This window comes from Mus caroli, chromosome 14, assembly GCF_900094665.2.
Source record: "Mus caroli chromosome 14, CAROLI_EIJ_v1.1, whole genome shotgun sequence".
Classification (NCBI taxonomy): domain Eukaryota; kingdom Metazoa; phylum Chordata; class Mammalia; order Rodentia; family Muridae; genus Mus; species Mus caroli.
This window is the reverse complement of record NC_034583.1, coordinates 55,789,060-55,793,851: the sequence shown is the minus strand read 5'-3', so window position 1 is coordinate 55,793,851 and position 4,792 is coordinate 55,789,060.

The window sequence follows — 4,792 nt, the reverse complement described above, 5'->3', positions numbered from 1 at the left end:
GACAGGGTTTCTCTGTATAGCCCTGGCTGTCCTGGAACTTACTTTGTAGACCAGGCTGGCCTCAAACTCAGAAATCCGCCTGCCTCTGCTTCCCCAGTGCTGGGGATTAAAGGCGTGTGCCACCACGCCCGGCTGGTTTAAAATTTTCTTAATCCTTTTGAAAAAATTGTCCTGAGCTTTTATTTCAATGCCTTGAATAAGAGGCCAAACCCCTTGAAACTGGGTCAATCCTGACCACCAAAAAAAGTCAATGGTGGAGAAAGAGAGAGAATGGCAAAATTCTGAATGAATACTCCAACTGTGGTGGTGCACACCTTTAATCCCAGCAAATCGGAAGGCAAAAGCGGGCAGATCTCTGAGTTGGAGGCCAGCCTGGTCTAGAGTGTGAGCTTCAGGACAGCCAGGGCTACACAGAGAAACCCTGGAGAGAGAGAGAGAGAGAGAGAGAGAGAGAGAGAGAGGCTGAGGTCAGAGAGGAATCCCTATTGATGAAGACAATCACCTCACCCCTGGATCCACTACTGACATTTTAAAACAAACATAGCCACTCTAGTCAGTACTGGTTATATATATAACTAATCAATGCAAAGGTTTTTTTTTTTTTTCTCAATCAAGAACCACAAAACAAACATGTTGTGTTCTACATTCTAGAATAAGGTGGCTCGGTGGATAAAGGCACTTGCTCCCAAGCCCGATGACCCGAGTTTGACCCCTGGAACCCACACAGTGGGAAGAAAAGAACTGACTTCTATAAATTGTTCTCTGACCTCTACCATCAATCTGTGGCGTGCAAGTGCCCCCCCACCACACACACAATAAATAAATGTAAAGGGGGTAGGGGTACAGCTCAGCGACACAATACGTGCTTAGCATATGTGAAGGCTTAGGTGTGAGGCCCAGGAAAGGAAAGGAAAAACAAAAAACCCAACCAGCCAACAAACAAAACCAGACATTTAGAAGATTGGGACTGGGGGTGCTTGACAGACAGTGCTTGCCTAGCGCACTCAAAACCCTGGATTGGATCTCAGCATCAAATAAAACCAGGCTTGGCTCTGACCCATTGATAATCCTCATACTTAAGAGATAGCGGTAGAAGAACAGAAGTTTAAGGCCAGCCTGGGCCATGAAGCAAGATCCTGTTTCAAAATATAGAAAATAAAGTGTTGTTGTTGTTGTTGTTGTTGTTGTTTCAAGATAATTATGTCTCTAAAAGGGAGCCCATAGAATCTTTTTCATGATGCTGGGCCAGTAATTAAGAACCTGTTTTCCCAGGACTGTGTCACCTTTGGTGGCTGGTGGGTAGGGGTGAGGCCTGAACTTAGGAGGGAGAAAAAAAAAGATCCATTCTGAGTCACGTTGATGGAATCAGTGCCATCAGGAAGCTTGAGGGTAGGGTTCCAGAACCTTACTTCAAAGCAAAGGGAAGACAGGGAAAATGCCCAGGCCAGGACAGAAGCCACTTAATGGCAGAGTTTTCTAACCAGGGGACATGAAACAGTTAAAGAAAAAAACAAGACAGCTGAGGCCAAGGGGCTGTGTAATAGTCATACACAGGAAGTGTCACAGGGTTCGTCTGTCTGTGCCACGCAAGAAGGGAGACTGGTTTCAGCTGGGCTGCAGCCTGCAGGCTGTTCTCCCTACCAGAAAGCCAGGAGCCAGGGAACCTCCCAGTGCTGCCCATGACTCATTCCCAGGCAGCTGAGGCAGGCCAGAAACAGAGGCACAGCTGTGCTCTGCTCACACCCTGCATCTTCCATGTCCTGCATCTTCATGGGAAGGAACAAGGTCTCCTCAGAAAAAGAGACCGAGTTAACCAGGAATCGCTAGTCTAGGCAAACATGAGGCTTGTGTAGAAAACTAGAGAAAAAATACAAGTGAATCTCAAGCAAAGAAATCTTCACGGATACATTAAAAAAGTTTTGAGAAACTTGCCCAGAGTCGTCTGTGTTGGAAGAGCAAGGACTCAACCCAGGAACAGATAGAGACCAGGCATTACTTATTTTATTTTTAAATTACTTTTATTTATTTGAATCAAGCATAGCATCTTGCTTTCTTCTTCTTCTTCTTCTTCTTCTTCTTCTTCTTCTTCTTCTTCTTCTTCTCCTTCTTCTCCTCCTCCTCCTTCTCTCCCTCTTCCTCCTCTTCTTCTTCCTCCTTCTTCTATTTAACTTTTTATTGATTCTTTGTGAATTTTGGATCATGTACCCTGTGATGGTTTATATATTCTTGGACCAGGGAGTGGCACCATTTGGAGGTGTGGCCTTGTTGGAGTAGGTGTGGCCTGGTTGGAGTAGGTGTGTCACCGTGGGTGTGGGCTTAAGCCTCTCACCCCAGTTGCCTAGAAGTCAGTCTTCCACTAGCCGCCTTTGGATGAAGATGTAGAACTCTCAGCTCTGCCTGTGCCATTCCTGCCTGGATACTGCCATGCTCCCACCTTGATGATAATGGACTGAACCTCTGAACCTGTAAGCCAGCCCCAGTTAAATGTTGTTTTTTATAAGACTTGCCTTGATCATGGTGTCTGTTCACAGCAGTAAAACCCTAAGACATACCCCAATCCCAATCATCTCTCTGTCCCTTCATACGCACCCTCCCCCCTTGCAACCCGCCTCCCCAAAGGGGAAAAAAAAATCTCATTGTGGAAGCTGTAGTGTGTCACTGTGTCCCACAGTATACCCTCTTCTCCATACTTCTTCACTTGCAAATGTTCATTGCAGTGACTCATTGGTCTGATTTGAAGCCCCTGGCTTCTGCTACCCCATCAATATTGGTTCCTCACTGGGACTCCTCTCAGATATTCTGTTGTTGCCCTGTGTCATAGAGATCTTGCAGCTTTGAATCTGTAGGACTGGCTCTTTGATATGCTTCAGCAGTTCATAGATGGGGTAGATGTTGGGGTGGACCAACTCAAAGCCCTGGATCTGGGCCTAAGTAGTAGCTGAATTAGTCAACCGGCCAGCTTTCTCACACCCACACAACCAGGGCAAGCTCTTCAGCACTGCCAGGGCTAGCTCACCCAATGCCACAGCTAGCAATGAACAGAGAATGGCTCACTTTAATCTCAGCACTTGGGAGGCAGAGACTGGTGGATCTCTTTGCGAGTTTGGGGTCATCTGGGCTACATTGTAACCCCTATTTCCAAAACAAAACATGTGATTATTTATTTATTTATTTATTCATTCATCCATTCTCTCATTGGTAGGGTGGGGTGTTGCGTACTTACCACAAAGTGCATGCATGCGGAGGTCAGAGGATCTCAGTTGTTTCCTTCTACCACGTGGGTCTTCAGGGTGGAACTTGGGTCATCAGGATTGGTAACAAACATCTTTATCCACCGAGTCATCTGACCAGCACAGACTTTTCTCTTTCACTCTGTGTGAAAGCGACTCCTGCAGAACAAATTGAAAATGGCATTCAGAAAACATAGACCTTTAGCCAGGCAGTGGTGTCATGCATCTGTCCTGGTCCTCTCAGCGTGGAGGCAGAAGGATCAGGAGTTTGAGGCCATCCAAAACTTGCTGCTATGTTCAAGACCAGCCTGTGTTATGTGACTCCCTGTCTCAAAAGAAAGAAAAGGAAAGAACGACAACAACAACAACAACAACAACAACATTTGCCGGTGTGCATATACTACTATAATCTACAGATTGGGACAAATCTGCAGTTAGTGCTACACTCAGGGTTAAAGTCCTAAAGGAGTCTTAACAAATCAAAAAAGCCACTCAGAGGTCAAGAGGAATTTTGGCAGAGGTTACTCAACTGACTGTTTCCAACGGAAGTTCTGTGCTAGCCACTAAGCATGTGAGAACGATCAGGCTCCCCCAAGAAAGCCACACTCAGCAACAGCCAGGCTCTTCAAATCTTGCTCAACATGACATACCAAAGCCATTGTTTAAACACAACTTTGACATATCATTTTTTTTTCCATCTAACAACTTGACAGACTTTAAAAAAAAAAAAGAGTTATTTTACATTCACTAATTTGAGGAGATGCACACATGGAGGTCAGACAACTTGTGGTAGTCAGTTCTCTCTCCACGATACGGGCTTCAGGGGATCGAACTCATGTCCTCCAGCTTGCTGGCAAAGGCAAATTACCTTTATTCACAAGCCATTTCACAGCCGACTTGGCAAGTGTTTAAATGTTAATGCCTTAGCTTTAGTTTGAGTAAGGTGACTGTCTTTTTTTTAGAGGGACAGCCAGGACACAATTGTATTAGACAAAAACTCTATATGGAATCTATAAAAATTATATATGTTATTGCTAAGTATAAAACATGAAAAATATGATTATTTTGTGTCTTTTATTCTATTATTTATTTTTTGTTACATACACAGTGCTGATAAACAAAGTCACATACATCTAGTTGACAGAAGCAATTTATAAGGTAAGTCATTTTAATATAGCATGTAGATCTGGGGATCATCTGCCTACATACAATCACAGCAATTGGGAGAGGGGTATAAAGGCAGGGGGCTACAAGTTCAAATCCAGACGTGGACTAAACAATGAGTTCTAGGCCAGCCTGAACCACATAGTGAGACTTTGTCTTAAGAAAACATAACATAGACTGGTTAGCATAGCACTTGCCTTTAATCCCAGCACTCAGGAGGCAGAGGCGGGTGGATCTCTATGAGTCTGAGACCAGCCTGGTTCACACAGCCAGTGTCAGGTCAGCTAGGGCTACGTAGCAAGACCTGCTCTCAACGAAACAAAAACCAACACAAAACTACCAAAAACCCAGCACTCGGGAGGCAGAGGCAGGCAGATTTCTGAGTTCGAGGCCAGCCT